The 13,468-nt window shown below is 42.0% G+C and overlaps 2 pseudogenes; one reads left to right on the top strand and one right to left on the bottom strand.

The window, feature by feature from the left end:
* The first annotated feature begins 5,081 nt into the window (after positions 1-5,081).
* The window catches only part of LOC135231746 (G-patch domain and KOW motifs-containing protein-like), a 34,446-nt pseudogene continuing 26,059 nt past the window's right edge, over positions 5,082-13,468 (top strand).
* On the bottom strand, positions 7,707-10,162 carry LOC135231769 (putative upstream-binding factor 1-like protein 6; annotated as a pseudogene).

Genomic DNA, 13,468 nt, shown 5'->3' with positions numbered 1-13,468 from the left:
CTGTCTCTACAACTTGAACAAATAGAAAGTGAGCAACAAAAGAATCCATCAGGCACCAGAAGAAAACAAATACTAAAAATTAGAGCTGAACTAAATGAATTAGAGAACAGAAAAACAATTGAAAGAATTAACAAAGCCAAAAGCTGGTTCTTTGAAAAAATTAACAAAATTGATAAACCATTGGCTAGACTGACTAAAGAAATACAGGAAAGGAAACAAATAACCCAAATAAGAAATGAGAAGGGCCACATCACAACAGACCCAACAGATATTAAAAGAATCATATCAGATTATTACGAAAAATTGTACTCTAACAAATTTGCAAACCTAGAAGAAATGGATGAATTCCTGGAAAAACACTACCTACCTAAACTAACACATTTAGAAGTAGAACAACTAAATAGACCCATAACAAAAAAAGAGATTGAAACGGTAATCAAAAAACTCCCAACAAAAAAAGCCCCAGCCCGGACGGCTTCACTGCAGAGTTCTACCAAACTTTCAGAGAAGAGTTAACACCACTACTACTAAAGGTATTTCAAAGCATAGAAAATGACGGAATACTACCAAACTCATTCTATGAAGCCACCATCTCCCTGATACCAAAACCAGGTAAAGACATTACAAAAAAAGAAAATTACAGACCTATATCCCTCATGAACATAGATGCAAAAATCCTGAACAAAATTCTAGCCAATAGAATTCAACAACATATCAAAAAAATAATTCACCCCGACGAAGTGGAATTTATACCAGGTATGGAAGGCTGGTTTAATATTAGAAAAACCATTAATGTAATCCACCACATAAATAAAACAAAAGACAAAAACCACATGATCTTATCAATTGATGCAGAAAAGGCATTTGACAAAGTCCAACACCCATTTATGATAAAAACTCTCACCAAAATAGGAACTGAAGGAAAATTCCTCAACATAATAAAGGGCATCTATGCAAAGCCAACAGCCAACATCACTCTAAATGGAGAGAACCTGAAAGCATTTCCCTTGAGAGCGGGAACCAGACAAGGATGCCCTTTATCACCGCTCTTATTCAACGTTGTGCTAGAAGTCCTAGCCAGAGCAATTAGGGTAGACAAAGAAATAAAGGGCATCGGGATTGGCAAGGAGGAAGTTAAATTATCTCTATTTGCAGATGACATGATCTTATACACAGAAAACCCTAAGGAATCCTCCAGAAAACTACTGAAACTAATAGAAGAGTTTGGCAGAGTCTCAGGTTACAATAGAAACATACAAAAATCACTTGGATTCCTCTACATCAACAAAAAGAACATCGAAGAGGAAATAACCAAATCAATACCATTCACAGTAGCCCCCAAGAAGATAAAATACTTAGGAATAAGTCTTACCAAGGATGGAAAAGACCTATACAAAGAAAACTACAAAGCTCTACTACAAGAAATTCAAAAGGACATACTTAAGTGGAAAAACATACCTTGCTCATGGATAGGAAGACTTAACATAGTAAAAATGTCTATTCTGCCAAAAGCCATCTATACATACAATGCACTTCCGATCCATATTCCAATGTCATTTTTTAAGGTGATAGAGAAACAAATCACCAACTTCATATGGAAGGGAAAGAAGCCTCGGATAAGCAAAGCATTACTGAAAAAGAAGGAAGTGGGAGGCCTCACTCTATCTGATTTCAGAACCTATTATACAGCCACAGTAGTCAAAACAGCCTGGTATTGGTACAACAACAGGCACATAGACCAGTGGAACAGAATTGAGAACCCAGATATAAATCCATCACATATGAGCAGCTGATATTTGGCAAAGGCCCAGTGTCAGTTAATTGAGGAAAAGATAGTCTTTTTAACAAATGATGCTGGCATAACTGGATATCCATTTGCAAAAAAATGAAACAGGACCCATACCTCACACCAAGCACAAAAACTAACTCCAAGTGGCTCAAAGACCGAAACACAAAGACTAAAACGTTAAAGATCATGGAATAAAAAATAGGGACAACCTTAGAAGCCCTAATACAAGGCATAAATAGAATACAAAACATTACCAAAAATGACAAAGAGAAACCAGATAACTGGGAACTCCTAAACATCAAACACCTATGCTCATCTAAAGACTTCACCAAAAGAGTAAAAAGACCACCTACAGACTGGGAAAGAATTTTCAACTATGACATCTCCGAACAGCGCCGGATCTCTAAAATCTTTATGATTCTGTCAAAACTCAACCACAAAAAGACAAACAACCCAATCAATAAGTGGGCAAAGGATATGAACACACACTTCACTAAGGAAGCTATTCAGGCAGCTAACAGATACATGAGAAAACGCTCTCGATCATTAGCCATTAGAGAAATGCAAATTAAAACCACCATGAGATTCCATCTCACTCCAACAAGGCTGGCATTAATCCAAAAATCACAAAATAATAAATGTTGGAGAGGCTGCGGAGAGATTGGAACTCTTATACACTGCTGGTGGGAATGTAAAATGGCACAACCACTTTGGAAATCTATCTGGTGTTATCTTAAACAGTTAGAAATAGAACTACCATACAACCCAGAAATCCCACTCCTCGGAATATACGCTAGAGAAATAAGAGCCTTCACACAAACAGATATACGCACACCCATGTTTATTGCAGCTCTGTTTACAATAGCAAAAAGCTGGAAGCAACCAAGGCGTCCATCAACGGATGAATGGGTAAATAAATTGTGGTATATTCACACAATGGAATACTACGCACGATAAAGAACAGTCATGAATCTGTGAAACATTTCATAACATGGAGGAACCTGGAAGGCAGTATTCTGAGCGAAATTAGTCAGAGGCCAAAGGACAAATATTGTATAAGACCACTATTATAAGATCTTGAGAAATATTACAAACGGAGAAGAACACATACTTTTGTGGTTACGAGAGGAGGAGGGAGGGAGGGTGGGAGAGGGTTTTTCACTGATTAATTAGTAGATAAGAACTGGTTTAGGTGAAGGGAAGGACAATACTCAATACATGGAAGAGCAGCTCAAATGGACTGGACCAAAAGCAAAGAAGTTTCCGGGATAAACTGAATGCTTCAAAGGTCAACGAAGCAATGGTGGGGGTTTGGGGACCATGGTTTAAGGGGACTTCTAAGTCAATTGGCAAAATAATTCTATTATGAAAACATTCTTCATCCCACTTTGAAATGTGGAGTCTGGGGTCTTAAATGCTAACAAGCGGCCATCTAAGATGCATCAATTAGTCTCAATCCACCTGGATCAAAGGAGAATGAAGGACACCAAGGTCACACGATAACTAAGAGCCCAAGAGACAGAAAGGGCCACATGAACCAGAGACCTACATCATCCTGAGACCAGAAGAACTAGTTGGTGCCCGGCCACAATCGATGACTGCCCTGACAGGGAGCACGACAGAGGACCCCTGAGGGAGCAGGAGATCAGTGGGATGCAGACCCCAAATTCTCATAAAAAGACCATACTTAATGGTCTGACTGAGACTAGAGGAATCCCAGCGGTCATGGTCCCCAAACCTTCTATTGGCACAGGACAGGAACCATCCCCGAAGACAACTCATCAGACATGAAAGGGACTGGACAGTGGGTAGGAGAGAGATGCTGATGAAGAGTGAGCTAATTGTATCAGGTGGACACTTGAGACTGTGTTGGCATCTCCTGTCTGGAGGGGGGATGGGAGGATAGAGAGTTGGAAGCGGGCAAAATTGTCACGAAAGGAGAGACTGCAAGGGCTGACTCATCAGGGGGAGAGCAAGTGGAAGTAGGGAGTAAGATGTATATAAACTTATATGTGACAGTCTGACTTGATTTGTAAACGTTCACTTGAAGCTCAATAAAAGTTAATTAAAAAAAAAAAAGTAGAAGAGCCTCAGTGAGGTGGACTGACACAGTGGCTGCAGCCATAGGCTCACACATAGCAAGGATTGTGAGAATGGTACAAGAGTGTGCAGTGTTTCATTCTGCTGTACACAGGGTTACTATGAGGCGGCCCCAACTCAAAGGCACCTCACAACAACAACAATCTTACAATGAGTATTTCTTAATTCAACACATCACATAGACCAACAATATATACAAACAAATACACAAAGGGCCCTGTTGGTGCTCAGCTGCTAACTGAAAGATTGGGCATTTGATCCCTCCCAGTGGCACCTTGGGAGAAAAGCCTGGTGATCTGCTCCCATAACAATTACAGAGAGGAAAATCCTACAGGGCAGTTCTACTCTTCCTCTAGGGTTGATATGAGTCAAAATTGACTCCACAGCACCAAACAACATCAACAACACAAGGATTTCACCAGCTAAATCATTGCAAGCTACCTGGAGATAATTATCTAGTCACACTCACAATATACACAGACAATCAAGTAATATATAAACTAATAGAGCAAAAATAATTTATCTTATTAATTCATAAAATATATAGGAAGAAGAGACTGCATGTCTTTGGGTAGTACAAATGGTTAACTTGCTCGACTGTTAAACCGCTAACTGAAAGGTTGAAAGTTCAAGTTCATCCAAGCATCCCTCAGAAGAAAGGCTTGGAAATCTGCTTCCCAAAAGTTTCAGCCATTGAAAACCCTATGGGGCACAATTCCACTCTGACACACATAAGATCACCATGGGTAGGAATTGACTTGATGGCAGTTGGTAAGTTTAAAGTAATGAAATCATTTCTAGCTACTAAATTCTTCGATTGGCAGACAGGCAGATGAATTAAAATTCCTATTTTTGAAGAGAAATAGGAGAAGTTGAATTTGTGGAAACTGTTTACTCACCTGTGTGCACTGGTAATGGATTTTCCCATTATCGTTCAATGAATTGTTGCTGTTAGGTGCCGTCAAGTTCAAAAGTCCAGCTAAATTCACTTCAGGGATTAGGTGATCATCTATGGTAGCAGTCCATTTCAGAAGTCTCCACGGCCGAGGCAACTCAAAACACAGTGGATCTGAAGAAGAATGAGTTTGCCTCCTTGGGTGATGTTTTACAGACCCTCTGAAGGCCACACCCATTTTCTCAAACTGATTGCGTTTATGAAGCTTTCAGAAAGGGATTGGTGTAGATGATTAGATTTAGTTTTGCATGATAGAGAAACACTCTGATGCCAATGATTGAATTAACTACTTTTCAATCTGCTTAAACAAAGTGCCACACTCAATGTCTAGTAGGAAGTCATGCCTTGAGTCAACCTATGAAAGTCATGAATTTGTTATTTTTTAAATAAATGAACCCCAAAACATGGACTTGAACTCTCTGAATCTACATCCATTCTTTTCTTGATATTTCTTCAGAAAATTTATACAAATTGGCAGTTGAATGCTTGCATGAGGGTGAACAATGCATCATCCTCCCATCATCATAGATATATTGTTGTGGTACCGGGAGTGGGGTGTTGCTCTAACAGATACCTAAAATGTGGAAGTGGTTTTGCAACTGAATGGTTAGAGGGCTCAGAAGAAAGTGAGGAAAACGGTTTACACTGGAGACAGGGCAGATGGTGAGAAGCAGCATCAAAGAACTGGCCAGCAGCAGAACCAGGAGACCAATGCCAGACAGTTCTGGAGCCAACCCACAGAATGAGAGAGCTGAGAGCCTTTGTAGAGCAGGCTTCCTGGCAAAGGGGGGTGCCTCTGGGCACTGATTGGTGGAGCTAGGCTTGCCAACCCACAGAGCATGAGAGTTGAGTGCCTTCTGGCTGAAGTTTACTGGCAGAGTGGGGTGCCTCCAGGCACTTATCAGTGCAGCTACAGTGTTTTTGTACACTTGCCCCAGTAGGGCAGATGTGAGAGTGAGGCCCGAGGTGGGAGAGGCCAAGGAACCACGCAAACAGGGCACCTGCAGGGGAATCGGAGCAAGATGTTGGACAATGTTGCTGAAGAGAAGGTTTTGAAGCCAGTGGCAGTCTCTACTGCCCCAATTTCTTTCCCCTTCAGTCACATCTCCACCCAGAGGTGGGTGGTGGACCTAAGAGACAGTGTGAGGGCCACCCTGGAGGAGAAATTTTTCTTCAAGACTGTGAAAAGGAGGAAGCTGAAGAGTATGAAGCCCTCAGAAGCCCCCAGGGAATTTATCATCATCTTGATCCAGAATGGACATTGCAGGCAGCAACTGACCCAGCCACCTGGAGCATCCAGAGATGCTGAGGCCTTGGTGGTTGGGGTGGTAATGTCCCAGGCCATGAAGAAGCTCATTGAGGAATCTGAGAAAAGTCTGGAGGAGACAGAGAATGAGGGTGTCAACTCCAGGCTCACTGTCTCCATGATCCAGAAAGAATGCATCCTCAAAGAGAAGGGGCAGATAGTGAGGAGGCAGATTACGAGACAGTGCCTGTGGAGGCCTACGGGCTAGCCATGCTGCGGGGCATGGACCGGAAACCTAGTGAGGCCATCGGCCATCCTTTTAAGCAAGTGGTGAAGCCTTGTGTCAACTCAGAGAGGCCCAAGGCACTAGGCTGGATGACTCAGATGGAGACTGACCTCTGTGACCCATTCCAATCTCCCAGTCTGTTCCCAGTTTTGTACACTATAAAAAACTTGTTTTCAGTAAGATTGGAATATTATTTTTGAATCTACCTCTTGCAAGTGCAGTATTGATATAGGAACAAGGACAAAGATAAATGGGCCAGAAACTATGCTAGAAACAAACCCAAATTCACGAAAATCATTTCAAATTAAAAAAAAATTAACTTTTCAGCAAATGAACTCCCACATACCAGGTTTATAAATTTTTTTTTTTTTTTTTAACTAAGGACTTTTATTTTTAACAGTTTAAAAAGGTAGAAAAGATGAGTCACTAGTTTATGATTCTAGCAAATGTCTTGCAAAATTTGGAAATGGTTTGCGTGAGGTTGGCTTTAGGAACAGTTGTATTTTAGTTATTGATTTTATTTTTTCATTTCAATGCAAGAATTTTATGTAAGGCCAGCTTTGACTACCACTACAGAATGGAGATTTCTTTTGCCCCGCAGACTCCAGATCAAGCCTCCAAGGGCTCAAGAACTAGAGCAGGGCCCGGATTCTCTGTCTGGCACTCCCCTTCCCAACTCAGGAGAAAGAGGAATGAAAGGCTGAGAAGCCCCAACTCAGGGGGACCTCCTGAACAGGGAAGAGAAAGAGTTGCGTTCAGGTAAATTGGATTTTATTTCTACTTGAGAAGGTGATAATGACAGGTTTATGTCTCCAATCCATTTAGTCCACTATCGATGGGGTGAATTGAGATACAACCTTGGACCCTTGAGAAACCCTCCTTCTTTTACTATTGAACCCAGATACCCTTTGTGGTTTCTGGAAAGCCAAGCTGTGGATCTGGAGAAGCAGCTCAGAGCTCTGCACAAGAGTGCTTAAAGCATCTCCTCGTGGACACAGAGATTCTGGGGCCCACAACAGCCTGAGCCAGATGAGAGATGGAGAGAGGGTCTGAGGAGCAGAATTTACTGTCAGGAAGAGAGAGGGAAGGAGGGAGCCCCAGTTTCCCCGATGCCCCTTTCATATGTTCAGGAAGCTCTGTGAGCACCCAGAAGACCACCAACCCTTTGCTTTAGTCCTCTGAAATCTTGGATTTTCCCTGAATTGAGCCTTCCGGGAATAGGACAAAAAGCGAGGTCCAGCTCTGGGGACAGAGGGCAGAAACTCAGCAGGGAGAGTGTATCTGCATTAAGGGGACCAGCTAGGCACATGTCTGGCTGCATAGGGGGTGGGGGTAGGAGGATGGGAAGTGACCTTTTGGGACCTGCAAGCCCCAGGGATCTCCTGATCCTCCAGCACCAGTGGATAGAACCAGACAGATGGGGGAGGGGTGATCTGAGGGAAGTCTGCGAGGAGGGAAATGCATGACTGAAAATCATAGGGAAAAGGGGGCTACTTCTCGAGACCGCTAGACAGAAGAAACTCTCTTTGCTCCAGAAACAAGCAATGGCTCCACCAGTAAGATGAGGTTCCCCTTGCTCTGAGGCACCAGCTCCCTGTACTCTCCTTTGAAATACCTTCCTGTTGCTGTTTTTAGGTGCCCTTGAGTAAGCTCCTACTCACAGGGACCCTATGCACAACAGAACAAAACCCTGCCCAATAATGTGCTGTCCTCATCATTTTTGCTATGTGTGAGCGCATTGTTGCCGCTGCTGTGTCAGCCCATTTTGTTGATGGCCCGCACCTTTAGGCTTTCTCAAATTCCTGTACAATGGAGAAAACTTGTTTATGGTTCTTTAATGATGGGGATTCATCTGATTTCTGATAACTTCATTAAGATATCATTTTTCTTATTTTAAACCTTATCAACGTTCACATTATTTATCGCACTTTCTTTTGTATTGAAGGGATTTTGCCAGGTTGGGAGGGGAGCAGCATAAGCCTCAGAGGCTGGAGACCAAGGAAGCTTGATCCTGCCCAGTCATCCCTCTCTGCAGCTCATAGTCAAGAAGAATCAGTGAGTCTCGATTTGTTTGTTGTTGTTTGCTGTGCCACGGATTGATTTTGTGTGCCCTTTCTTGTCCTGGCTTTGTAACTCCCGCTAAGTGATCCGGGGGGACTGTGCAAATGAGGATCTCAGAACTACCGTGAGAGGACAGCCAGGAGTGGGGCAAGCCCTTTGGACCAGGAACCCCTGTGCTGAGACCCTCCCAGATCCAGGAGACACAGAGAATGCTTTTGCAGTGAAACGGCAAGACAGTGAGAAGCAGCAGCAGAAAAATATCGGCAGTACAGGCAGCAGAACCAAGAGACTGGCAGGAGATCTGCAGGAGAAATTCATATACATATAATATGATATACATATACATATGATATATACTGGGAAATGCTAGTATATGTATAAAAAATATACTCTACATGTAGTATATATATACACACATATATATGTACCTATGCGTGTATATGTATCTATATATACTATATGTAGAGTATATACACTATAAGTATGCTGAAGGTGAGATTCAGTTGCACCTGGAGCAGCAGAAAGTACATGGGATTTCTGCCCAGAATAAATGCAGACATTGCCTGGAAAACTAGTGCCCCAAATTAGAGGGCACTGATTGTGTGGAGAAGCTTATGCAAAAGAAATAAGTAAGTGCTAATTTTTAATTTTTGAATTCAGAAATAAAAATATCTGTGAAAGCTATGAGTTAAATATACAGACATAAATACTGCAGCCCACATGACTCTGACAACTACTAGGATTGGAAATGACCAACTCCTTCCCTCAAGGAGTGGGTAAGAGAGATCCTAGGAGTTGGATAGTCTCCTTCATGGCACCTATCAAATATTTCTCAACCCAATTCCAGTGCAGGAATTCACAGAGCTCAACAGAGAAGGTAAAGGTCCACCTCGGACTATTTCAGCAGCTCCTCAGCCAGGTTCTTATACTGGTCCTTCAGGGTCTGTGGGATGTGCTGCCAGCGTCTACCAATCTCCACCCTGCGCTCTCTCGTGGGCACTTGCTGCAGCTCCCTACTGAACCACAAATCCTGGTAGAACTTGTGGTATCCATCCATGGGGGGTGCTTTTTGTGCTCTCTGTGGAATTTCAACTCCTTCTGAAGTGACCAGTCTCCAGAGAAGACCTCATTTTGTTCACATTTCTCTGAGAATATTTTTGGGTTTGAGTCTGGCAGTTCTTGGGGACATCGGATTTCTTGCAGTTCTGGATGAGATCAGGGCAGTCTTTCTGATATTGAGCCAGTTTTTTTTTCAAATTCCTTTCTCTCCTTCTGGAAATCTTGAATATATTTGAATTTCATCTTCTCTGGGAGCTTTTTAAATTCCTGGGATGGAATCTTGGCCAGCTCCTGGTTGCTCAGCTCAGGGTGCATTTGGGAGTACTGGGAATACTTCTCCTTGGGGGAAGTCCGGATGTTTCTTATATTTTTTTCATTTTGGAGAGGTTTTTAACATGTTCCTCAGCTTCCAGGACTAATTATTTCAAAGTACTAGACTTCCTTAAATTATAAGAAATCTCCAACCCTGTGTTTTTGTACATTTCTCCAGAAAAAACTCTGAAAGCTACCATTTTCCCAGTTCATATGTGACTGAGTTGTTTTGAACTTTTGCTTATCTTTAGGAGGGAGGTTATTCTCCACGCTTTCCGGTAACATTAGGGCATCTTCTTCAGACCGGTGATCTTGGCCTTTAGGCAATGACATTTTTAAGTCTTTGGGCCACTTTTATGATCCTAGATATCCAGAAACCTCAATAGGAGCTCAACCTTCTTCACTTTCAAGATTCAGCAAGTGAATTATTGAAGTCCTACAGTGTTTGTGATACTATTGTTCTGAAGAAAAAGAGAAAAAAAAAATTACTCTCTTCCTGGAATGAATGAGAAAAACTCACCCTACTTGAGATATATTCCTTGTGTGATTTAGTTTAACCTTACCGAAAAAACCGAGTGCCGTCGAGTCGATAATTTAACCTTAGCAATATAAATAAAAATTTGCCCAGTCTCTGAGTTTAAATTTACACTTAGTTTTCAGATGCTACATCTCCACTTATCCTCTTATCCCAGCCGACCTTCTATCCAGTCTCACCAGAACTACCTTAATTAGAAGCAAGAAAAAAAGATTGGCCACTTATTCAAGAGGCTTGGGATAAGGGGAATTTTCAGGGGAAGGAATAAAAACATTCAAATAAGAGAAATAGCTAAAAGGGAAGTGACTTTCAGTCCATAGTGCCCTGAGGGTGGCCAGCTTCTATTTGGAGCCAGGTAGCCCTCCCTCTCCTCCCAGAAAATGCATGCTGTTGTAAAGTTTTTTTATGAGTTGTATATTAAAACCTGAACCTGAATTAAATGACTGATTTATGGATTCTTTTGGACTTTGCGCTTGGGAATAAATGCTTTCTGATGAACCAAACTGATTCTTCCTTCAAATGGAAAGGATTCAATGAGAATTATGTAACATTTAAAATATTTCTCTGGTTAACTGTTACTCATCTTTAAGCCTCAGCCAAAGTTTTACATCCTTTAGAAAACCCCATCAAAATACCTGACAGTTACTGGAGAGTAAACAAATGTCAGATCTGATTCCTCCTATTTTTCCTCATCTCAGTGTATCCAACCAGTTACCAAAATAAAATTGAGAGAGTAGAATAACAATTAAGAGGTTGTAAAAATAGGTGTTCTCAGTCAGGAAAGTGGGAAATACCCTATAAAAAGAGAGTTTAAGAGATTTTAGTGAAGGAGGTCCACACAACGTTGTGTGAAAGGTGAAGGGAACCAACGATGGGATAAAACCCTCGAAGTCTTGCAAGAGGAGCACATTTCAATTTTATTTTTGGTTTACACAAGTATTACATGTAAATCACCAACATTTTGTAAAACACAGAAAAGCAAAAGAATAACATGAACTCACTTTAATCCCATATTTCCTAAAGAACCTGTGTGAATATTTTGGAATGATATTTTATTATTAAATACGTATCTCTTACTTCAGAACAGAAAGGATGGTACTAGGAAAGTTGGTTAAGAAATAAAAAGAAATCCTTTTGGGTGTTTTTAAAAACTGTGGGCCCCCGATGAGTGAGTAGTTGTGCTTTGGAATCTAAGATCACTTTTAAAAGCAGAAGCGTAAAGCCTTACTTGCTGTGTTGTTTAATATTTTCCCCATAGAATCCTTCAGGATTGCAGCTCGAGGCTTGAATTGTTTCTTCATTTTTTTCGGCTTGAGAAATGCTGAGTGTGTTCTTCCCTTTTGGTTTTCTATCTCCAGGTCTTTGCACATGTCATCGTATTTCTTTACTTTGTCTTCTTAAGCCTAACAATAACAACAAAGCCTTACTAGCATCATACTCGAAATATCTGTACATGTATCACGGATGTTTTCAAAAAATCAAACCCTGTTTGCCCTCAAGTTGATTCTGACTCATTGTGGCCCCATAGGACAGAGGAGAATTGCCCCATATTGTTTCCTAAGCTGTATTCTTTATGGGAAATGATCAGCACATCCTTCTCCTGTGTTGTGGCCAAGTGGCTGGTGGGTCCACACTGAAGGCCTTTTGGTTAGGAGCTTAGTACGTAACCACTGACCCACCAGGGCTCCTATGCAAGGTTTAGAGGCCAGGTGGTTCCTTGTCCTTCTAAAATCTCTGCATCCTGAGCGCTAAAATCTTTGGTGAGACGTACATTAGGAGAGGAAAGCATATGGTTTAATTATCAAATTTTAGCAAAATTGGAATATGAGTTATTTATTCTTCAAATATTCTTTCTTTGTCATTTTTTCCATCATTTTGGTTTTGTTATGATTACAGTTATAAACTAAACCATAAAAAGAGAGAAAAGTGATCTTTAAAGATGCTGGCCTGGGAATGGCAATATCATTGGCATAGAGCTGGCATGATTGGCCCTGTGAAAAAACACACCAGGGAGCAAATCCTGCCTGAACAGTGATTTAGGGAGGGAATTCTGGCGTCTGGGCCACCAGGAGGCCCTCTAGGATGCAAGAAGCCCTGTAGACCTCTCTATCTGTGTGGTTGGGCTTAGCTCCACAGAGGGGCAGAGAGAAGAGTTCTACTTCCTTTCTTCCAGAGCACGGGAACTCTTCCCTGGGCAGCCGTTGCTTGCTTCTGAAGCTAACAGGGGAGCATGTTCTGTCCAGCAGTCACAACAGAAAAGCCACCTCCGCCCCTTTGCAACAGCTATACCCCCCCACCCCTTGCAACATCTAATCTTTCACTTTGCAGGAATGTCTTACTCTGGACATCCTTGAGGCTTGCAGGTCCCAAAGGCTACTCCCAACTCTACCCTCCTCACCTGTTTGTTCCCCATGCACCCAGGCATAGGCTCAGCTGTGTGCCTTTCCCATAGGGACACTCTCCTTGCTAAATCCCTACTATCTGACTCCAGAGCCAGAGCTCACCTATTGTCCTATCCCTGGAAGACTGAAACCAGAGAAACTGAAAGAAATCAGAGGAGTCATGCAAAAGGATATTGGCCTCGTCGGTGCCTCCCCAGCTACTCACATGCTGCCTCCTCCTGGCAGTTCCTCCTACTTCTCAGAACCTCCCTCCATCTTTTACCTGGCTTAAACTCATGCCAGGCCCTAGTGTCTCTGCACACAAGGCATTGATCTAGAAACTCTTGGGAGGGCGTCTGAGCTGCTTCTCCAGAACCTATCTCAGGGAACTAGTATCAGTAGAGGAACCCTGGTGCCACAGTGGTTAAGCTCTTGGCTGCTAGGCAAAATGTTGACAGTTCGGCCTGCCAGCAGCTCTGAGGGAGAAACGACCTGGCAATCTGCTCCCCTAATGATTACAGCCTAGGAAACCTTAAGAGACAGTTCTACTCTGTCCTATAGCATGGGTATGAGTCAGAATCCACTTGATGGCACACAACAAAAACAGCATCAGAAGACCCAAATTCTGTGGAAAGATATTTATCTCAAAATTAGCCATGTTACATAAAATCCTCATTTGTTGGTTTCCTTAGGCAAATAATGATACCAAATTTTGTGACTCTACCACTTGCAATTTCCCAGATT

The sequence above is a fragment of the Loxodonta africana genome, chromosome 7 (assembly GCF_030014295.1).
Source record: "Loxodonta africana isolate mLoxAfr1 chromosome 7, mLoxAfr1.hap2, whole genome shotgun sequence".
NCBI lineage: Eukaryota > Metazoa > Chordata > Mammalia > Proboscidea > Elephantidae > Loxodonta > Loxodonta africana.
This window is presented reverse-complemented; position numbering and strand designations above follow the sequence as displayed.